Source organism: Hyperolius riggenbachi, chromosome 8, assembly GCF_040937935.1.
Source record: "Hyperolius riggenbachi isolate aHypRig1 chromosome 8, aHypRig1.pri, whole genome shotgun sequence".
Classification (NCBI taxonomy): domain Eukaryota; kingdom Metazoa; phylum Chordata; class Amphibia; order Anura; family Hyperoliidae; genus Hyperolius; species Hyperolius riggenbachi.
Genome location: NC_090653.1, coordinates 1,750,151 through 1,774,722, shown reverse-complemented (window position 1 = coordinate 1,774,722; position 24,572 = coordinate 1,750,151). Strand labels below are relative to the sequence as shown.

Below are 24,572 nucleotides of genomic sequence, written 5' to 3'. Positions count from 1 at the left end.
CTGAGGGCGTGGCACATTATACACCGCCTCCATATGTGACTGGAGGACACGCCCCCTACAGAGGCTGGAGGGAAGTCATTGTCACTGAGGGCGTGGCATATTATACACCACCAACATATGTGACTGTGGAGGACACGCCCCCTACAGAGGCTGGAGGGAAGTCATTGTCACTGAGGGCGTGGCACATTATACACCGCCTCCATATGTGACTGGAGGACACGCCCCCTACAGAGGCTGGAGGGAAGTCATTGTCACTGAGGGCGTGGCACATTATACACCGCCACCATATGTGACTGTGGAGGACACGCCCCCTACAGAGGCTGGAGGGAAGTCATTGTCACTGAGGGCGTGGCACATTATACACCACCATCATATGTGACTGTGGAGGACACGCCCCCTACAGAGGCTGGAGGGAAGTCATTGTCACTGAGGGCGTGGCATATTATACACCACCAACATATGTGACTGTGGAGGACACGCCCCCTACAGAGGCTGGAGGGAAGTCATTGTCACTGAGGGCGTGGCACATTATACACCGCCTCCATATGTGACTGGAGGACACGCCCCCTACAGAGGCTGGAGGGAAGTCATTGTCACTGAGGGCGTGGCACATTATACACCGCCACCATATGTGACTGTGGAGGACACGCCCCCTACAGAGGCTGGAGGGAAGTCATTGTCACTGAGGGCGTGGCACATTATACACCACCATCATATGTGACTGTGGAGGACACGCCCCCTACAGAGGTTGGAGGGAAGTCATTGTCACTGAGGGCGTGGCATATTATACACCACCACCATATGTGACTGTGGAGGACACGCCCCCTACAGAGGCTGGAGGGAAGTCATTGTCACTGAGGGCGTGGCACATTATACACCGCCACCACATGTGACTGTGGAGGACACGCCCCCTACAGAGGCTGGAGGGAAGTCATTGTCGCTGAGGGCGTGGCATATTATACACCGCCACCACATGTGACTGTGGAGGACACGCCCCCTACAGAGGCTGGAGGGAAGTAATTGTCACTGAGGGTGTGGCACATTATACACCGCCACCATATGTGACTGTGGAGGACACGCCCCCTACAGAGGCTGGAGGGAAGTCATTGTCACTGAGGGCGTGGAACATTATACACCGCCAACATATGTGACTGGAGGACACACCCCCTACAGAGGCTGGAGGGAAGTCATTGTCACTGAGGGCGTGGAATATTATACACCACCAACATATGTGACTGTGGAGGACACGCCCCCTACAGAGGCTGGAGGGAAGTCAATGTCACAGAGGGCGTGGCACATTATACACCGCCAACATATGTGACTATGGAGGACACGCCCCCTACAGAGGCTGGAGGGAAGTCATTGTCACAGAGGGCGTGGCACATTATACACCGCCACCATATGTGACTGGAGGACACGCCCCCTACAGAGGCTGGAGGGAAGTCATTGTCACTGAGGGTGTGGCACATTATACACTGCCACCATATGTGACTGTGGAGGCCACGCCCCCTACAGAGGCTGGAGGGAAGTCATTGTCACTGAGGGCGTGGCACATTATACACCGCCACCATATGTGACTGTGGAGGACACGCCCCCTACAGAGGATGGAGGGAAGTCATCATCACTGAGGGCGTGGCACATTATACACCGCCAACATATGTGACTGGAGGACACGCCCCCTACAGAGGCTGGAGGGAAGTCATCATCACTGAGGGTGTGGCACATTATACACCGCCACCATATGTGACTGGAGGACACGCCCCCTACAGAGGCTGGAGGGAAGTCATCATCACTGAGGGCGTGGCACATTATACACCGCCAACATATGTGACTGTGGAGGACACGCCCCCTACAGAGGCTGGAGGGAAGTCATTGTCACTGAGGGCGTGGCACATTATACACCGCCTCCATATGTGACTGGAGGACACGCCCCCTACAGAGGCTGGAGGGAAGTCATTGTCACTGAGGGCGTGGCACATTATACACTGCCACCATATGTGACTGTGGAGGACACGCCCCCTACAGAGGCTGGAGGGAAGTCATTGTCACTGAGGGCGTGGCACATTATACACCGCCACCATATGTGACTGTGGAGGACACGCCCCCTACAGAGGCTGGAGGGAAGTCATTGTCACTGAGGGCGTGGCACATTATACACCGCCACCACATGTGACTGTGGAGGACACGCCCCCTACAGAGGCTGGAGGGAAGTCATTGTCGCTGAGGGCGTGGCATATTATACACCGCCACCACATGTGACTGTGGAGGACACGCCCCCTACAGAGGCTGGAGGGAAGTAATTGTCACTGAGGGTGTGGCACATTATACACCGCCTCCATATGTGACTGGAGGACACGCCCCCTACAGAGGCTGGAGGGAAGTCATTGTCACTGAGGGCGTGGAACATTATACACCGCCAACATATGTGACTGGAGGACACACCCCCTACAGAGGCTGGAGGGAAGTCATTGTCACTGAGGGCGTGGCACATTATACACCGCCACCATATGTGACTGTGGAGGACACGCCCCCTACAGAGGCTGGAGGGAAGTCATTGTCACAGAGGGCGTGGCACATTATACACCGCCACCATATGTGACTGCAGAGGACACACCCCCTACAGAGGCTGGAGAGAAGTCAATGTCACAGAGGGCGTGGCACATTATACACCGCCAACATATGTGACTGTGGAGGACACGTCCCCTACAGAGGCTGGAGGGAAGTCATTGTCACAGAGGGCGTGGCACATTATACACCGCCACCATATGTGACTGTGGAGGACACGTCCCCTACAGAGGCTGGAGGGAAGTCATTGTCACAGAGGGCGTGGCACATTATACACCGCCACCATATGTGACTGTGGAGGACACGCCCCCTACAGAGGCTGGAGGGAAGTCATTGTCACTGAGGGCGTGGAACATTATACACCGCCACCATATGTGACTGTGGAGGACACGCCCCCTACAGAGGCTGGAGGGAAGTCATTGTCACAGAGGGCGTGGCACATTATACACCGCCACCATATGTGACTGGAGGACACGCCCCCTACAGAGGCTGGAGGGAAGACATCATCACTGAGGGCGTGGCACATTATACACCGCCAACATATGTGACTGTGGAGGACACGCCCCCTACAGAGGCTGGAGGGAAGTCATTGTCACTGAGGGCGTGGCACATTATACACCGCCTCCATATGTGACTGTGGAGGACACGCCCCCTACAGAGGCTGGAGGGAAGTCATTGTCACAGAGGGCGTGGCACATTATACACCGCCACCATATGTGACTGGAGGACACGCCCCCTACAGAGGCTGGAGGGAAGACATCATCACTGAGGGCGTGGCACATTATACACCGCCAACATATGTGACTGTGGAGGACACGCCCCCTACAGAGGCTGGAGGGAAGTCATTGTCACTGAGGGCGTGGCACATTATACACCGCCTCCATATGTGACTGTGGAGGACACGCCCCCTACAGAGGCTGGAGGGAAGTCATTGTCACTGAGGGCGTGGCACATTATACACCGCCAACATATGTGACTGTGGAGGACACGCCCCCTACAGAGACTGGAGAGAAGTCAATGTCACAGAGGGCGTGGCACATTATACACCGCCACCATATGTGACTGTGGAGGACACGTCCCCTACAGAGGCTGGAGGGAAGTCATTGTCACTGAGGGCGTGGCACATTATACACCGCCTCCATATGTGACTGTGGAGGACACGCCCCCTACAGAGGATGGAGGGAAGTCATTGTCACAGAGGGCGTGGCACATTATACACCGCCACCACATGTGACTGTGGAGGACACGCCCCCTACAGAGGCTGGAGGGAAGACATCATCACTGAGGGCGTGGCACATTATACACCGCCAACATATGTGACTGTGGAGGACACGCCCCCTACAGAGGCTGGAGGGAAGTCATTGTCACAGAGGGCGTGGCATATTATACACCACCATATGTGACTGTGAAGGACACGCCCCCTACAGAAGCTGGAGAGAAGTCATTGTCACTGAGGGTGTGGCACATTATACACCGCCACCATATGTGACTGGAGGACACGCCCCCTACAGAGGCTGGAGAGAAGTCATTGTCACTGAGGGCGTGGCACATTATACACCGCCACCATATGTGACTGGAGGACACGCCCCCTACAGAGGCTGGAGGGAAGTCATTGTCACTGAGGGCGTGGCACATTATACACCGCCACCATATGTGACTGTGGAGGACACGCCCCCTACAGAGGCTGGAGGGAAGTCATTGTCACAGAGGGCGTGGCACATTATACACTGCCACCATATGTGACTGTGGAGGACACGCCCCCTACAGAGGCTGGAGGGAAGTCATCATCACTGAGGGCGTGGCACATTATGCACCACCAACATATGTGACTGTGGAGGACACGCCCCCTACAGAGGCTGGAGGGAAGTCATTGTCACAGAGGGCGTGGCATATTATACACCACCATATGTGACTGTGAAGGACACGCCCCCTACAGAGGCTGGAGAGAAGTCATTGTCACTGAGGGCGCGGCACATTATACACCACCACCATATGTGACTGTGGAGGACACGCCCCCTACAGAGGCTGGAGAGAAGTCATTGTCACTGAGGGCGTGGCACATTATACACTGCCACCATATGTGACTGTGGAGGACACGCCCCCTACAGAGGCTGGAGAGAAGTCATTGTCACTGAGGGCGTGGCACATTATACACTGCCACCATATGTGACTGTGGAGGACACGCCCCCTACAGAGGCTGGAGGGAAGTCATTGTCACTGAGGGCGTGGCACATTATACACCGCCACCACATGTGACTGTGGAGGACACGCCCCCTACAGAGGCTGGAGGGAAGTCATCATCACTGAGGGCGTGGCACATTATGCACCACCAACATATGTGACTGTGGAGGACACGCCCCCTACAGAGGCTGGAGGGAAGTCATTGTCACTGAGGGCGTGGCACATTATACACTGTCACCATATGTGACTGTGGAGGACACGCCCCCTACAGAGGCTGGAGGGAAGTCATCATCACTGAGGGCGTGGCACATTATGCACCACCAACATATGTGACTGTGGAGGACACGCCCCCTACAGAGGCTGGAGGGAAGTCATTGTCACTGAGGGCGTGGCACATTATACACCACCATATGTGACTGTGAAGGACACGCCCCCTACAGAGGCTGGAGGGAAGTCATTGTCACTGAGGGCGTGGCACATTATACACCGCCTCCATATGTGACTGTGAAGGACACGCCCCCTACAGAGGCTGGAGGGAAGTCATTGTCACTGAGGGCGTGGCACATTATACACCACCTCCATATGTGACTGTGGAGGACACGCCCACTACAGAGGCTGGAGGGAAGTCATTGTCACTGAGGGCGTGGAACATTATACACCGCCACCATATGTGACTGTGAAGGACACGCCCCCTACAGAGGTTGGAGGGAAGTCATTGTCACAGAGGGCGTGGCACATTATGCACCACCAACTCATTACACAGTGAATACATCATATTACAACGTGGGACAAGAGCAAGAGGACCTTTCTCATCAGGCTGACAAGCTAATGTTACCGTATCACACAAAAGTGAGGTAACCTTGTGTAGATATTGCATATCTTCTCATGGGACAGCACTGCAGATGTGACGCTGTGATACAATGTAAAGCAGTCAGTGTACAGCTTGTATAATAACAGTGTAATATTGTATGATATCTTCTCATGGGATAGCACGGCAGATGTGACACTGTGATACAATGTAAAGCAGTCAGTGTACAGCTTGTATAACAGTGTAATATTGTATGATATCTTCTCATGGGACAACACTGCAGATGTGACACTGTGATACAATGTAAAGCAGTCAGTGTACAGCTTGTATAACAGTGTAATATTGTATGATATCTTCTCATGGGACAACACTGCAGATGTGACACTGTGATACAATGTAAAGCAGTCAGTGTACAGCTTGTATAACAGTGTAATATTGTATGATATCTTTTCATGGGACAGCACTGCAGATGTGACACTGTGATACAATGTAAAGCAGTCAGTGTACAGCTTGTATAACAGTGTAATATTGTATGATATCATCTCATGGGACAGCACTGCAGATGTGACGCTGTGACACAATGTAAAGCAGTCAGTGTACAGCTTGTATAACAGTGTAATATTGTATGATATCTTCTCATGGGACAGCACTGCAGATGTGACGCTGTGACACAATGTAAGGCAGTCAGTGTACAGCTTGTATAACAGTGTAAATATTGTGTGATATCTTCTCATGGGACAACGCTGCAGAGGTGACGCTGTGATACAATGTAAGGCAGTCAGTGTACAGCTTGTATAACAGTGTAATATTGTATGATATCTTCTCATAGGACAACACTGCAGATGTGACACTGTGACACAATGTAAGGCAGTCAGTGTACAGCTTGTATAACAGTGTAATATTGTATGATATCTTCTCATAGGACAACACTGCAGATGTGACACTGTGACACAATGTAAGGCAGTCAGTGTACAGCTTGTATAACAGTGTAAATATTGTATGATATCTTTTCATGGGACAGCACTGCAGATGTGACACTGTGATACAATGTAAAGCAGTCAGTGTACAGCTTGTATAACAGTGTAATATTGTATGATATCTTTTCATGGGACAGCACTGCAGATGTGACACTGTGATACAATGTAAAGCAGTCAGTGTACAGCTTGTATAACAGTGTAATATTGTATGATATCATCTCATGGGACAGCACTGCAGATGTGACGCTGTGACACAATGTAAAGCAGTCAGTGTACAGCTTGTATAACAGTGTAATATTGTATGATATCTTCTCATGGGACAGCACTGCAGATGTGACGCTGTGATACAATGTAAAGCAGTCAGTGTACAGCTTGTATAACAGTGTAAATATTGTATGATATCTTCTCATGGGACAGCACTCCAGATGTGACACTGTGATACAATGTAAAGCAGTCAGTGTACAGCTTGTATAACAGTGTAATATTGTATGATATCTTCTCATGGGACAGCAGTGCAGATGTGACGCTGTGATACAATGTAAAGCAGTCAGTGTACAGCTTGTATAACAGTGTAATATTGTATGATATCTTCTCATGGGACAGCAGTGCAGATGTGACGCTGTGATACAATGTAAAGCAGTCAGTGTGCAGCTTGTATAACAGTGTAAATATTGTATGATATCTTCTCCTGGGACAGCACTGCAGATGTGACACTGTGATACAATGTAAAGCAGTCAGTGTACAGCTTATATAACAGTGTAATATTGTATGATATCTTCTCATGGGACAACACTGCAGATGTGACGCTGTGATACAATGTAAAGCAGTCAGTGTACAGTTTGTATAACAGTGTAATATTGTATGATATCTTCTCATGGGACAGCAGTGCAGATGTGACGCTGTGATACAATGTAAAGCAGTCAGTGTACAGCTTGTATAACAGTGTAATATTGTATGATATCTTCTCATGGGACAGCAGTGCAGATGTGACGCTGTGATACAATGTAAAGCAGTCAGTGTGCAGCTTGTATAACAGTGTAAATATTGTATGATATCTTCTCCTGGGACAGCACTGCAGATGTGACACTGTGATACAATGTAAAGCAGTCAGTGTGCAGCTTGTATAACAGTGTAAATATTGTATGATATCTTCTCATGGGACAGCACTGCAGATGTGACACTGTGATACAATGTAAAGCAGTCAGTGTACAGCTTGTATAACAGTGTAAATATTGTATGATATCTTCTCATGGGACAGCACTGCACATGTGACGCTGTGATACAATGTAAAGCAGTCAGTGTACAGCTTGTATAACAGTGTAATATTGTATGATATCTTCTCATGGGACAGCACTGCAGATGTGATGCTGTGATACAATGTAATGCAGTCAGTGTACAGCTTGTATAACAGTGTAATATTGTATGATCTCTTCTCATGGGACAACACTGCAGATGTGACACTGTGACACAATGTAAAGCAGTCAGTGTACAGCTTGTATAACAGTGTAAATATTGTATGATATCTTCTCCTGGGACAGCACTGCAGATGTGACGCTGTGACACAATGTAAAGCAGTCAGTGTACAGCTTGTATAACAGTGTAATATTGTATGATATCTTCTCATGGGACAGCACTGCAGATGTGATACTGTGATACAATGTAAAGCAGTCAGTGTACAGCTTGTATAACAGTGTAAATATTGTATGATACCTTCTCATGGGACAACACTGCAGATGTGACGCTGTGACACAATGTAAAGCAGTCAGTGTACAGCTTGTATAACAGTGTAAATATTGTATGATACCTTCTCATGGGACAACACTGCAGATGTGACGCTGTGACACAATGTAAAGCAGTCAGTGTACAGCTTGTATAACAGTGTAAATATTGTATGATACCTTCTCATGGGACAACACTGCAGATGTGACACTGTGATACAATGTAAAGCAGTCAGTGTACAGCTTGTATAACAGTGTAAATATTGTATGATACCTTCTCATGGGACAACACTGCAGATGTGACACTGTGATACAATGTAAAGCAGTCAGTGTACAGCTTGTATAACAGTGTAAATATTGTATGATATCTTCTCATGGGACAGCACTGCAGATGTGACGCTGTGATACAATGTAAAGCAGTCAGTGTACAGCTTGTATAACAGTGTAATATTGTATGATATCTTCTCATGGGACAGCACTGCAGATGTGACACTGTGACACAATGTAAAGCAGTCAGTGTACAGCTTGTATAACAGTGTAATATTGTATGATCTCTTCTCATGGGACAACACTGCAGATGTGACGCTGTGATACAATATAAAGCAGTCAGTGTACAGCTTGTATAACAGTGTAATATTGTATGATATCTTCTCCTGGGACAGCACTGCAGATGTGACGCTGTGATACAATGTAAAGCAGTCAGTGTACACAGGGATGCTTATCCGGGTAACCCGGATATCCGAACATTTTTACGCTATCCGGATCGGATTCCTCTAGAAATCCGGATTGCTATCTGCGGATATCAGGCTGCATAACCCAGATATCCGGATCCGAAATACTGTAACTAAGGAGATGACGTCCTGGAGCCAATCAGAGGGCTCCCAGCAGAAGCCCTAGCAACCAATCACAGAGGGGAACCCTGACCAGCCCCACCTGACCTCATTGAGCCAATCAGAGGCCTCCTAGCCTAAGCCCTGGCACCCAATCAAAGAAAGGAATACTGGCCAGCCCCCCTGTATAATAAGGAGGGCTGCCATGATGAGACATATCGTCTTATGGCCCATACTCACGGGCGAGAAATGTGGCCTGTCGCCAGCACACGTGAGCGTGTGGGCGACAGGCCGGCGACAGCTTCTCGCCAGGTCCCTCCGCGTACACACGCGGAAGAGGGACCAGCGGCAAGGCGGAAGCTGTCGCTGACGTTCCTCCTCCCCCCGCCGGAAGCTCCATGTACCTACATGGAGGTTGCTGTCGCTAGTCCGCGTACTCACGCGGACTAGCGACAGTTGCGGCGGGGGGGCAGCGGCGACTGTCGCCAACATGAGCGACGGGCGACAGTTCGGGGTGCGCGCGCGTGCGGCGGCCCATACTCACGGGCGACCTGTCGCCGCAACACGCGCGCGCCGCGTGTTGCGGCGACAAATGTCACTCGTGAGTATGGGCCTTTAGCTTGCTGAATGCTCAGAGAGACATGCTCCAGTGCTGCTGGCTTAGCAAGGGGGCTGTACACGGTTATAAACCTAAAGCTGTTCAGTGATTAACCGCTTCACTACTATCACTACACTATTGTGAAATCGTTAATTAGCGTGATTGATGTCATAGTGTGACAGTCAGAGTGTGTGCTGCAGTGCTGCTGGGCCTAGTAGCAAGGGCTGTACACAGTGATAAGCTGTTCAGTGATTAACCCCTTCACTATCACTACACTATTGTTAAATCGTTAATTAGCTTGATTGATGTCTGTTAACGTCGACTTCGGTGATCTTCAGGCGCTGTTGACTTTTCCACTGATGGAAGAGGGTTTACCCAGTAGTGGGATCTAAGTGACCACGGGTCTTCGCCCACAACCCCTTGAGAGGAGTGCAGGATTTCGCTGCCTAGTGCCCAACCAGGTCACTACTGGGATAACCTCAGCTAGTGGTCAGGAGAACAACGACGCTAATGTGTGAGAAGAGGCAGACGTAGTCAGACAGTAGCCAGAGGTCCAGGGCAAGTGGTAACAGCGTAGTCGGGTCACAGTCCAGGGGTCGGGGCAGGCGTCAGACAAGCAGAGCGAGGTCACAATCCAAGAGTCAGGGCAGGGGGGCAGACAGGCAGAGTAAAGTCACAATCCAAGAGTCGGGGCAATCAGCAGAGGTCGGGGTCACAAGGTCAAACCAGGGATCAATCAGAAGTACAGCAAACAGAGTTTCCAAGGGGCTTACGCCAAGCTGTCAGAATGAGCAGCACTGGAGTAGTGGCCAGTGCTGCTTATATACAAAGTTTTGGTGCCGGAATTAACACCCTGCGCATGCGCAGTGCGCGCGCAGAATCTCGCGCAACAGTTTGCGCGCATGCGCGCACACTGCAACGTCGCGCGCCACCAAACAGGAAGCACACACAAGGCCTAAGGACCCCGGGACAAACCCGAGACTGTCGCAGGGAACTGGAATGGTAAGTGTGACAATGTCATTGTATGAAAGTCAGAGTGTGTTCTGCAGGCAGCTTCGATGTGTCTGTGCTGTGCACAGACCAGGCCAGCTGCTGCCTGCTGGCCAGCTAATAGCCTTAAGTTAGGGATTAGGGGATAGGATTACTGTGTTATTGTGTAGTTAGTACTGTAGTACTGCAGTCAGTGTGCTACCGGTAGTAGTTGTTAGAGTAGTAGTACTACTGTGTTAGCTTTCTACAGAACTGCTGTGCTGTGAGCAGTGCTAGTGTGACAGTGTCTTCTCCTCTGCTGTCTGACTGTCACTCGGCACGTGTCACTTGCCACGTGTCACATGCCACCAGTCAAGTGGCACTTGCCGGATATCTGAACGTTCAGATTCGGATATCCGATCCGGTTCCGGATATCTGGGTATCCGGATCAATTCGGATTTTGAAAAGTGGTATCCGAGCACCCCTGAGTGTACAGCTAGTATAACAGTGTAAATATTGTATGATATCTTCTCATGGGACAACACTGCACATGTGACGCTGTGATACAATGTAAAGTAGTCAGTGTACAGCTTGTATAACAGTGTAATATTGTATGATATCTTCTCATGGGCCAGCACTGCAGATGTGACACTGTGATACAATGTAAAGCAGTCAGTGTACAGCTTGTATAACAGTGTAATATTGTATGATATCTTCTCATGGGACAGCACTGCAGATGTTACACTGTGATACAATGTAAAGCAGTCAGTGTACAGCTTGTATAACAGTGTAATATTGTATGATATCTTCTCATGGGACAACACTGCAGATGTGACACTGTGACACAATGTAAAGCAGTCAGTGTACAGCTTGTGTACTGTTATCAGTGTAAATATAGTATGATATCTTCTCATGGGACAACACTGCAGATGTGACACTGTGATACAATGTAAAGCAGTCAGTGTGCAGCTTGTACAACTGTGTAATATTGTATGATATCTTCTCATGGGACAGCACTGCAGATGGGACGCTGTGATACAATGTAAAGCAGTCAGTGCACAGCTTGTATAACAGTGTAAATATTGTATGATATCTTCTCATGGGACAGCACTGCAGATGGGACGCTGTGATACAATGTAAAGCAGTCAGTGCACAGCTTGTATAACAGTGTAAATATTGTATGATATCTTCTCATGGGACAGCAGTGCAGATGTGACGCTGTGATACAATGTAAAGCAGTCAGTGTACAGCTTGTATAACAGTGTAAATATTGTATGATATCTTCTCATGGGACAGCAGTGTAGATGTGACGCTGTGATACAATGTAAAGCAGTCAGTGCACAGCTTGTATAACAGTGTAATATTGTATGATATCTTCTCATGGGACAACACTGCAGATGTGACACTGTGATACAATGTAAAGCAGTCAGTGTACAGCTTGTATAACAGTGTAATATTGTATGGTATCTTCTCATGGGACAACACTGCAGATGTGACACTGTGATACAATGTAAAGCAGTCAGTGTACAGCTTGTATAACAGTGTAAATATTGTATGATATCTTCTCATGGGACATCAGTCCAGATGTGACGCTGTGATACAATGTAAAGCAGTCAGTGCACAGCTTGTATAATAACAGTGTAATATTGTATGATATCTTCTCATGGGACAACACTGCAGATGTGACACTCTGATACAATGTAAAGCAGTCAGTGTACAGCTTGTATAACAGTGTAAATATTGTATGATATCTTCTCATGGGACAGCACAGCACATGTGACGCTGTGATACAATGTAAAGCAGTCAGTGTACAGCTTGTATAACAGTGTAAATATTGTATGATATCTTCTCATGGGACAGCACTGCAGATGTGACGCTGTGACACAATGTAAAGCAGTCAGTGTACAGCTTGTATAACAGTGTAAATATTGTATGATATCTTCTCATGGGACAGCACTGCAGATGGGACGCTGTGATACAATGTAAAGCAGTCAGTGCACAGCTTGTATAACAGTGTAAATATTGTATGATATCTTCTCATGGGACAGCAGTGCAGATGTGACGCTGTGATACAATGTAAAGCAGTCAGTGTACAGCTTGTATAACAGTGTAAATATTGTATGATATCTTCTCATGGGACAGCACTGCAGATGGGACGCTGTGATACAATGTAAAGCAGTCAGTGCACAGCTTGTATAACAGTGTAAATATTGTATGATATCTTCTCATGGGACAGCAGTGCAGATGTGACGCTGTGATACAATGTAAAGCAGTCAGTGTACAGCTTGTATAACAGTGTAAATATTGTATGATATCTTCTCATGGGACAGCACTGCACATGTGACGCTGTGATACAATGTAAAGCAGTCAGTGCACAGCTTGTATAACAGTGTAATATTGTATGGTATCTTCTCATGGGACAACACTGCAGATGTGACACTGTGATACAATGTAAAGCAGTCAGTGTACAGCTTGTATAACAGTGTAAATATTGTATGATATCTTCTCATGGGACAGCACTGCAGATGTGACACTCTGATACAATGTAAAGCAGTCAGTGTACAGCTTGTATAACAGTGTAAATATTGTATGATATCTTCTCATGGGACAACACTGCACATGTGACGCTGTGATACAATGTAAAGCAGTCAGTATACAGCTTGTATAACAGTGTAAATATTGTATGATATCTTCTCATGGGACAGCACTGCACATGTGACACTGTGATACAATGTAAAGCAGTCAGTGCACAGCTTGTATAACAGTGTAAATATTGTATGATATCTTCTCATGGGACAGCACTGCAGATGGGACGCTGTGATACAATGTAAAGCAGTCAGTGCACAGCTTGTATAACAGTGTAAATATTGTATGATATCTTCTCATGGGACAACACTGCAGATGTGACGCTGTGATACAATGTAAAGCAGTCAGTGTACAGCTTGTATAACAGTGTAAATATTGTATGATACCTTCTCATGGGACAGCAGTCCAGATGTGACTCTGTGATACAATGTAAAGCAGTCAGTGTACAGCTTGTATAACAGTGTAAATATTGTATGATATCTTCTCATGGGACAGCACTGCAGATGTGACGCTGTGATACAATGTAAAGCAGTCAGTGTACAGCTTGTATAACAGTGTAAATATTGTATGATATCTTCTCATGGGACAGCACTGCAGATGTGACGCTGTGATACAATGTAAAGCAGTCAGTGTACAGCTTGTATAACAGTGTAAATATTGTATGATATCTTCTCATGGGACAACACTGCAGATGTGACACTGTGATACAATGTAAAGCAGTCAGTGTACAGCTTGTATAACAGTGTAATATTGTATGATATCTTCTCATGGGACAGCACTGCAGATGTGACGCTGTGATACAATGTAAAGCAGTCAGTGTACAGCTTGTATAACAGTGTAAATATTGTATGATATCTTCTCATGGGACAGCACTGCAGATGTGACACTGTGTAAAGCAGTCAGTATACAGCTTGTATAACAGTGTAAATATTGTATACTAGCCAACCCGCGTCGTAGCATACGCCGCATCTATCTATCTAATAGAGTACGTGCCTCAACCTTGAAGCAAGAAGAAGTAGGCTTTCCATGAGAAAATGTATGCGTGCTCAAACACCAAGTTTAACCCTATCAAGTCTGGCTTTGCAAATCCGGCCTAATTGGCTATTCATGAGGCAATGCTCATGCAAATATGCATTTGCTTTCGCATGCCAAACTATGCAGGGTCCAAAAACCAATACCGCAAAGCGATTGCCCTGCGGGAATTAGTTCCTGCTACATTAGCACTATCCAGGAGCGCCACGGGGAGGCTTCCCAATGCCCCCATACAACCGGGGGGGAACGCGGGGTCCCAGACTCTCTCACTGCCTGGGAACCACAGCGGCACCCCGGAGGGGGAGGCTGGGTGGCGTGGACAACCCCCCCTCCAAGTGTGGTCAGCACCGGGGAGAGCCGTCCGCACCCACCTCCCAATATTAAAAACAGGCACTTACCTTAACGTCCATTGCATTCTGCAACATGCACATTAATTTGGGGGCACCACATGAGAAAGGAGTGAAGCATGGGTCACCCCGAGCTTTAGAGCTCAGGGCTGGCTCACATACAGCACTCCAGAGGGGGGGGGGGGGGGAAGACAGGAGCAGACAACTCACTCCAGGGCTCACACCACCAGAGCAAGCCATCCACCACCTGCCTCCAGAGGATACGACTGCAAAAAATGCTTTCCGGCCTGGTGCACACCAAAAACCGCTAGCAGATCCGCAAAATGCTAGCAGATTTTGAAACGCTTTTTCTTCTTTTTCTGCAGCGTTTCAGCTAGCGTTTTGCGGTTTTGTGTAGCGGTTTTGGTGTAGTAGATTTCATGTATTGTTACAGTAAAGCTGTTACTGAACAGCTTCTGTAACAAAAACGCCTGCAAAACCGCTCTGAAGTGCCGTTTTTCAGAGCGGTTTGCAATTTTCCTTTACTTAACATTGAGGCAGAAACGCATCCGCAATCCAAAATCTGCAGCAGCCCGGGAGTATGCGTTTCTGCAAAACGCCTCCCGCTCTGGTGTGCACCAGCCCATTGAAATACATTACCCAAGCGGATCCGCACCCGCAAGCGAACCGCAAACCGCAGCGGAAACGCTCTGGTGTGCACTAGGCCTTCATGAGAAAAATTATGCGTGCTCAAAAACCAAGTTTAACCCTAGCAAGTCTGGCTTTCCAAATCTGGCCTAATTGGCTATTCATGAGGCAATGCTCATGCAAATATGCATTTGCTTTCGCATGCCAAACTATGCAGGGTCAAAAAACCAATACCGCAAAGTGCTCTCTCGCTGCCTGGGAACCACAGCGGCACCCCGGAGTGGGAGGCTGGGTGGCGCAGTTGCCCCCCCCCCCCAAGCGTGGCCAGCGCTGGGGAGAGCCGTCCGCACCCACCTCCTAATATTAAAAACAGCCACTTACCTTAACGTCCATTGGGTTCTGCAACATGCGCATTAATTTTCTCATGGAAAGCATTTTGTGCAGTTTGTATCCTTTGGAGGCAGGTGGTGGATGGCTTGCTCCGGTGGTGTGAACCCTGGAGTGAGTGCACCTGTCCTCCCCCCCCCCCCCCCCCCCCTCCTCTGGAGTGTTGTATGTGAGCCAGCCCTGAGCTCTAAAGCTCGGGGTGACCCATGCTTCACTCCTTTCTCATGTGGTGCCCCCAAGTTAATGCGCATGTAGCAGAACGCAAGGTAAGTGCCTGTTTTTAATATTGGGAGGTGGGTGCGGACGGCTCTCCCCGGCGCTGGCCACACTTGGGGGGGGGGTTGTCTGCGCCACCCAGCCTCCCCCTCCGGGGTGCCGCTGTGGTTTCCGGGCAGTGAGAGAGCCTGGGACCCTGCGATCCCCCGGGTTGTATATAAAGAGGGCATTGGGAATCCTCCCCGTGGTGCTCCTGGATAGTGCTAATGTAGCATGTAGCAGCAGGGATGGTCGTAGTCAGCCAACTTCGCTACGATGGAACTACGCGTAGTTTTACGCAATTACGCTTCGCCAAACTACGGCTTCGAAATCTAATATTCGCTTCGTATGCATTTCGTAGAATACGCGTTAAAATACGCAATTACGCGTAGTGTGAAGCGTAGTATATGCAGATGCTTATGCCTGTATGCAGGAAATGTTACGCATTAATTCCTCTTTAGATGCTTATCCCGGGAACTCTTCTATGCGTACATTCCCCTTTGCAATGCGTAAATTTGTAAGCATACAATCGTACGCGGAAAAATAGACACAAGTAATGCATACGTAGTTCACTACGCAATACACATGTTAACTGCGAATAGTAAGCGTAAGCTATGCGTAGCGGTACTTCGCTACGCCTAAATTCATAAGCGTAGTTCTGCAACTTCACCTACGAACTACAATGCGTAGATGCAAACTACGATGCGTAAATTCGCACTGGCGTAATTTCTGCTCATCCCTGTGTAGCAGGGTGACTGCTTTGTGGTATTGGTTTGTGCATGCATTTGCATGAGCATTGCCTCATGAATAGCCAATTAGGCCAGATTTGCAAAGTCAGACTTGCTAGGGTAAGGCCTCTTTTCCATGGACTGTTGATAGGCAGTGAAATGCCTCTCAAACTCTCACAACTGCTCACTGCTGCCTGGTAACTGCTTGCTGCTGCCTGGCATCTGCTCACTGCTGCCTGGTAACTGCTCGCTGCTGCCTGGTAACTGCTCGCTGCTGCCTGGTAACTGCTCGCTGCCGCTGCTGCCTGGTAACTGCTGGCTGCTGCCTGGTAACTGCTGGCTGCTGCCTGGTATCTGCTCGCTGCTGCCTGGTATCTGCTCGCTGCTGCCTGGTATCTGCTCGCTGCTGCCTGGTATCTGCTCGCTGCTGCCTGGTATCTGCTCGCTGCTGCCTGGTATCTGCTCGCTGCTGCCTGGTATCTGCTCGCTGCTGCCTGGTATCTGCTCGCTGCTGCCTGGTAACTGCTCGCTGCTGCCTGGTAACTGCTTGCTGCTGCCTGGTAACTGCTTGCTGAGCACAGCTCAACAGTCCATGGAAAAGAGGCCTTAAACTTGGTGTTTGAGCACGCATAAATTTTCTTATGCAAAGTACTTCTTCTTCTTGTTTGAAGGTTGAGGCACTTAGTCTATCTATATATATAAAATCGGATGTATGTATGTGTGTGTGTGTGTGTGTGTGTGTGTGTGTGCCGCGATCACGCGAAAACGGCTTGACCGATTTGAACGAAACTTGGTACACAGATCCCTTACTACCTGGGATGATATGTTCTGGGGGTCTCGCGGCCCCCCTGCACACCTGGGCGGAGCTACAAACAGCAAATCAGATTCCACCCATTCAAGTCAATGGAAAAAATGTAAAAGGCTGCCATTCTCACAGTAATCAAGCCAGAGTCCCCACACATGGCACAGTTGGTCACTTGGTGACCGAGGTTACAAATCCAGGAAAAGTGGGTGGATCATAAAACAGCCAATCAAATTTCAGCCGTTCATTTTAAATGGGAAAATGTAAACTGCAGCCATTCTTAGACTGTTAATCACAGAGTTCTCAAACTTGCCACACTTGGTCACTGGGTGAATGCGATTAAGATTCAAGAAAATGGGTGGAGCCTACAACAGCCAATCAAAATTCACCTATTGATTTTCAAGGGGAATATTTAAACTGCTGCTATTCTTACACTTTTAATTGCAGAGGCTTCAAACTTGCTACAGCCGGTCATTGGGTGACTGGGGTCCAAATTCACTAAAGGGGCGGGGCCACATACAGCCAATCAGATTTCCTTGGTGGATAAACTGCTTCCATTCACACATTTTTGATGCCAGGAACCTGACAGCTCACAAACTTGGTCATTGAGTGACTGTGTGTAGAGGTTACAAAAAGTGGGCGGAGCCAAAACAACTTTTACTGGGAAAATATAAACTGCAGCCATTCTTACACCGTTAATGGCAGGGTTCTCAAACTTTGCACAGTTGGTCATTGGGTGACAGATTAAGATTTTGGAAGGTGGGTGGAGCCTACAACAGCCAATAAAAATTCCCCATTTGATTTTCAAAGGGAATATTTCATCTGCTACCATTCTCTTATACTGGTAAAAGCAGATGCCTCAAACCTGGTACAGTTGGTCACTGGGTGACTGGGGCCCAAATTCAGGAAGGGGGCAGAGCCACAAACAGCCAGATTTGTTTATTTTTCAATGGGAATATACAAAGTATTGATACCAAGGAACCCAAAGCTGATAAACTTGATAATTGAGTGACTGTATGTCAAGGTTAGAAAAAGTGGGCGGTGCCAACAACTTCATTTTTTACATTGCAGGGTTCTCATACTTTACACAATTGGCCACTGGGTGACTGGGATGAACATTCAGAAATGTGGGTGGAGCCTACAACAGCCAATCAAAATGTACCTATTGATTTTCAAGGGGAATATTCACATTGCTACCATTCTTACACTGTTAGTGGCAGAGGCCTCAAACCTGATACAGTCAGTCATTGGCTGACTGGGGTCCAAATGCACTAAAGGGGTGGAGCCACAAACAGCCAATCAGATTTGTTAGATTGATTTCAGCCATTCTGTTATTGGCAGGGTTCTCAAACGTGACACAGTTGGCCACTGGGTGGCTGGGACTAATGTTCAGAAAAGTGGGTGGAGCCTACAGCAGCCAATCAAAATTCACCTTTTGATTTTCAAGGGGAATATTTACATTGCTGCCATTCATACACTCTTAATAGCAGAGGCCTAACATTTGCTACAGTCAGTCACTGGGAGACTGGGATTTAAATTCTGAAGGGAGCGGGCCAAAAACAGCCAATCAGATTTGTTTAATTTCAAAGGTAAAATGCAACTTATTGATGCCAAAGACCCCAAAGCTCATAAACTTGGTCATTAAGTGACTGTATGCCAAGATTAGAAATAGTGGGCGGAGCCAAAAACAACTAACTTTTTACATGGGGAAATGTAAACTGCAGCTTTTCTTACACTGTTAATGGCCGGGTCCTCAAACTTCACACAGTTGGTCACTGGGTGACTAGGATTAATATTCGGAAAAGTAGGTGGAGCCTACAAGAGCCAATCAAAATTCACCTATTGATTTTCAAGGGGAATATTGAAACTGCAGCCATTCTCACACTGTTAATAGCAGAGGCCTCAAACCTGCTACAGTCGGTCGTTAAGTGTTTGGGGTTCAAATTCAGTAAAGGGGCGGAGCCAAAAAGAACCAGATTTCTTTGCTGGATAAACTGCTTCCATTAGCACAATTTTGATGCCAGGAACCCAAAAGCTCACAAACTTGGTCATTGAGTAGTGACTGTGTGTCAAGGTTATAAAAAGTGGGTGGAGTTAAAAACAGATTTTTCTGGGAAATTGTAAACTGCAGCCCTTCTTCACTGTTAATGGCAGGGTTCTCAAACTTAGCATAGCTGGTTACTGGGTGACTGGGATTAATATTCAGAAAAGTGGGTGGAGCCTAAAAATGCCAATCAAAAATCACATGTCACTTTTCAAGGAGAATATTAAAATTGCTGCAATTCTTGCACTGTTAATGGCACAAGCCTAAAACCTGGTACAGTTGGTCATTGGGTCACTGGGGTTCAAATTCAGAAAAGGGGACAGAGCCACAAACAGTGAATCACATTTGTTTAATTTCATGGGAAAATACAAATTATTGATGCCAAGGACCCCAAAGCTCACAAAATTGGGCATTGAGTAGTGACTGTGTGTCCAGGTTACAAATAGTGGGCGGAACCAAAACCAAATTTCACTGGGAAAGTGTAAACTGCAGCCCTTCTTACACTGTTTATTTTAGGGTTCCCAATCTTTGCCCAGATGGTCACTGAGTGACTGAGATATTCAGGGAAGTGGGTGGAGCCTATAATAGCCAATCAAAATTCACCTGTTGATTTTCAAGTGGAATATTTAAATTGCTGCCATTTTTACACTGTTAATAGCAGATGCCTCAAACCTGCTACAGTTGGTCATTGGGTGACTGGGGTTCAAATGCTGGAGAGGGGTGGAGCCACAAACAGCCAATCTGATTTGTTTCATTTCTATGGGAATATGCAAATTATTGATGCCAAGGACCCCAAAGCTCACAAACTTGGTCATTGAGTGTTTGTGTGTTAGGGTTAGAAAGTGGGCGGAGCTAACACCAGTCAAATACATACCCGGGCAACACCGGGTCATCAGTGGGTGGAGACAATTACACATTTCACTGGGAAAATGTACACTGCAGCCATTCTTACACTGTTAATGGCAGGGTTTTTAAACTTTGCACAGTTGGTTACTGGGATTAATATTCAGAAAAGTGGGTGGAGCCTACAAAAGTGAATCAAACTTCATCTGTTGCTTTTCAAGGGGAATATTTAATTGCTACCATTCTTGAACTGTTAATGGCACAGGCCTCAAACCTGGTACAGTTGGTTATTGTGTGACTGGGGTTCAAATTCAGAAAAGGGGTGGAGCCACACACAGCCAATCAGATTTGTTTCATTTCAAAGCAGATCATTGATACCAAAGACCGCAAAGCTCACAAACTTGGTCAGTGAGTAATTATGTGTTAGGGTTAGAAAAAGTAGGCGGAGCCAACACCAGCCAAATACATACCCGGGCAACGCCGGGCAATCAGCTAGTTATATATATAGATCTTCTCATGGAACAGCACTGCAGATGTGACACTGTGTAAAGCAGTCAGTGTACAGCATGTATAACAGTGTAAATTTACTGTCCCATCAAAATAACTCACCACACAGCCATTAATATCTAACCTGCTGGCAACAAAAGTGAGTACACCCCTAAGTGAAGAACTCTGCCCACAGTGTGAATATTATGTGCGCCGCCATTATTCTATAAGATATGCTAGATACACACCATACAATTTTCTGTTAGATTTTCTGTTAAGCCTCATCTACACGCTGATGCGGCTCGATTGATAAGATCCGACAGGTCGGATCTTGCTACCACCGGTTCCCTGGTCGTTCCCCGCGAGAGGACAATGGCAGGGAATCAAGCGGAAGATAAGCGGCGCGGCGCGGGGACGAGAGGGTATCGAATCCGGGGGACGCGGCGGGTACGCGGCGAGGACGTGGAAGAGGCGGATCGGAGCCTCATCTACGCGTGTAGATGAGGCTTTAGATTTACCTGCCAGATAGATACAGTCCAACATGTTGGAAATTATCTATCTAACCATCTATCTGCCGAGCAATTAGGCATTGTTCTACGGAGCAGGAGATAACCAGAAGACAATGCACCAGACATAAGGCCCATACACACGTCAGATTTTGGACGTCCTGTCGTTCAGTCGTTCGGACGCCAAATTGGGCGTGTACAGTCCGTCGTTCAGCTGATAAGACTAGTTTTGAACAATCCACCAGGATCCGACGTGTGTATGGGCCTATGATGACCAGTCTCTACTAGGACTTTCCAGAAAATAATCTAATTACAAAAAATCTAAGAGAAAAATCTCACAGAAAATTGTATGGTGTGTACTAGGTATTAAGGTGAGAAGGGCGCAGGATACAGTAGGAGGGAAGAGGACCTGTCCCGTCAGGCTTACAATCTAAGAAGTGAGAGGACAAAGGATACAGTAGGAGGGAAGAGGACCTGTCCCATTAGGCTTACAATATAAGAGGTGAGGGGACACAGGATACAGTAGGAGGGAAGAGGACCTGTCCCATCAGGCTTACAATCTAAGAGGTGAGGGAACACAGGATACAGTAGGAGGGAAGAGGACCTGTCCCATCAGGCTTACAATCTAAGAGGTGAGGGAACACAGGATACAGGAGGAGGGAAGAGGACCTGTCCCATCAGGCTTATAATCTAAGAGGTGAGGGGACACAGGATACTGGAGGAGGGAAGAGGACCAGTCCCATCAGGCTTACAATCTAAGAGGTGAGGGAACACAGGATACAGTAGGAGGGAAGAGGACCTGTCCCATCAGGCTTACAATCTAAGAGGTGAGGGAACACAGGATACAGTAGGAGGGAAGAGGACCTGTCCCATCAGGCTTACAATCTAAGAGGTGAGGGAACACAGGATACAGGAGGAGGGAAGAGGACCTGTCCCATCAGGCTTACAATCTAAGAGGTGAGGGAACACAGGATACAGGAGGAGGGAAGAGGACCTGTCCCATCAGGCTTACAATCTAAGAGGTGAGGGAACACAGGATACAGGAGGAGGGAAGAGGACCTGTCCCATCAGGCTTACAATCTAAGAGGTGAGGGGACACAGGATACAGTAGGAGGGAAGAGGACCTGTCCCATCAGGCTTACAATCTAAGAGATGGGGGAACACAGGATACAGTAGGAGGGAAGAGGACCTGTCCCATCAGGCTTACAATCTAAGAGGTGAGGGAACACAGGATACAGGAGGAGGGAAGAGGACCTGTCCCATCAGGCTTACAATCTAAGAGGTGAGGGAACACAGGATACAGGAGGAGGGAAGACGACCTGTCCCATCAGGCTTACAATCTAAGAGGTGAGAGGATACAGGGGGAGGGAAGAGGACCTGTCCCAACAGGCTTACAATCTAAGAGGTGAGGGAACACAGGATACAGGAGGAGGGGAAGACCTATGGCAGTGGGAGGTTCTGATATGACCCAGCACAATTTTCTGCTGCTAGGATTTCCCTAAATACGTTCATAGTAAAACAACTGCAACAAAAAGAACTTTTTACATCTTTAGTCCTGGCACTCTCCCCCCCCCCATCCCCCCCACACACACAGTGCCCCCCTCCCCCCACAGACAGTTCCCCCCTCCCCCACACACAATGTATATATTTACCATCACAGAGGATCTCCAGCACAACTGACACAATCTTCTTCTTTTCTTTACAAACTTGGCAGCTGTGATCTGCAGGCCCCGCCCACAGCTCCATATATGGACAATCCCTCCAACTTCTGCTATATTGGCTGCTTTCCTCCCATTGGCTAGGAGTTCTGCTCAGCCCCTCCCCATTTACTTTACCCTTTCGTTGCTGGGAGATTGTATCTGAGAAGTTTTTTCAACAGCTCCAGGGGGTCCTATAACCACTATGGTGGGGGAAGGGAGGGCGGGGCAGCCAGTCACACCCGGAACAAGCATGCAGCCAGCAGTCACCCCCGGAACAAGCATGCAGCCAGCAGTCACCCCCAGAACAAGCATGCAGCCAGCAGTCACCCCCGGAACAAGCATGCGGCCAGCAGTCACCCCCGGAACAAGCATGCGGCCAGCAGTCACCCCCGGAACAAGCATGCAGCCAGCAGTCACCCCCGGAACAAGCATGCAGCCAGCAGTCACCCCCGGAACAAGCATGCAGCCAGCAGTCACCCCCGGAACAAGCATGCAGCCAGCGGAGTCTCACTCAGAACAAGCATGCAGCCAGCAGTCACACCCGGAACAAGCATGCAGCCAGCAGTCACACCCGGAACAAGCATGCGGCCAGCAGTCACACCCGGAACAAGCATGCGGCCAACAGTCACGCCCGGAACAAGCATGCGGCCAGCAGTCACGCCCGGAACAAGCATGCGGCCAGCAGTCACGCCCGGAACAAGCATGCGGCCAGCAGTCACGCCCGGAACAAGCATGCGGCCAGCGGAGTCACGCCCGGAACAAGCATGCGGCCAGCAGTCACGCCCGGAACAAGCATGCGGCCAGCAGTCACGTCCGGAACAAGCATGCGGCCAGCAGTCACACCCGGAACAAGCATGCGGCCAGCAGTCACACTCGGAACAAGCATGCGGCCAGCAGTCACGCTCGGAACAAGCATGCGGCCAGCAGTCACGCCCGGAACAAGCATGCGGCCAGCAGTCACGCCCGGAACAAGCATGCGGCCAGCAGTCACGCCCGGAACAAGCATGCGGCCAGCAGTCACGCCCGGAACAAGCATGCGGCCAGCAGTCACGCCCGGAACAAGCATGCGGCCAGCAGTCACGCCCGGAACAAGCATGCGGCCAGCAGTCACGCCCGGAACAAGCATGCGGCCAGCAGTCACGCCCGGAACAAGCATGCGGCCAGCAGTCACACCCGGAACAAGCATGCGGCCAGCAGTCACACCCGGAACAAGCATGCGGCCAGCAGTCACACCCGGAACAAGCATGCAGCCAGTCACACCCGGAACAAGCATGCAGCCAGCGGAGTCACACCCAGAACAAGCATGCAGCCAGCGGAGTCACACCCAGAACAAGCATGCAGCCAGCAGTCACACCAGGAACAAGCATGCAGCCTGCAGTCACACCCGGAACAAGCAGGCAGCCAGCAGTCACACCCGGAACAAGCCGCCAAGCATGCAGCCAGCAGTCACGCCCGGAACAAGCATGCGGCCAGCAGTCACGCCCGGAACAAGCATGCGGCCAGCAGTCACACCCGGAACAAGCATGCGGCCAACAGTCACGCCCGGAACAAGCATGCGGCCAGCAGTCACACCCGGAACAAGC

At 48.8% G+C, this 24,572-nt stretch overlaps 1 protein-coding gene across 1 annotated transcript in view; it reads right to left on the bottom strand.

Annotated features, from left to right (window-relative positions):
- Nucleotides 1-23,016, bottom strand: part of LOC137528020 (mid1-interacting protein 1-B-like) — a 60,678-nt gene extending 37,662 nt beyond the window's left edge. Inside the window, exon 1 of the mRNA XM_068249241.1 lies at nucleotides 22,942-23,016. The gene's annotated coding sequence lies outside the window, so the exon portion shown is untranslated. The remainder of the gene's footprint in view (nucleotides 1-22,941) is intronic.
- Nucleotides 23,017-24,572: the final 1,556 nt, after the last annotated feature.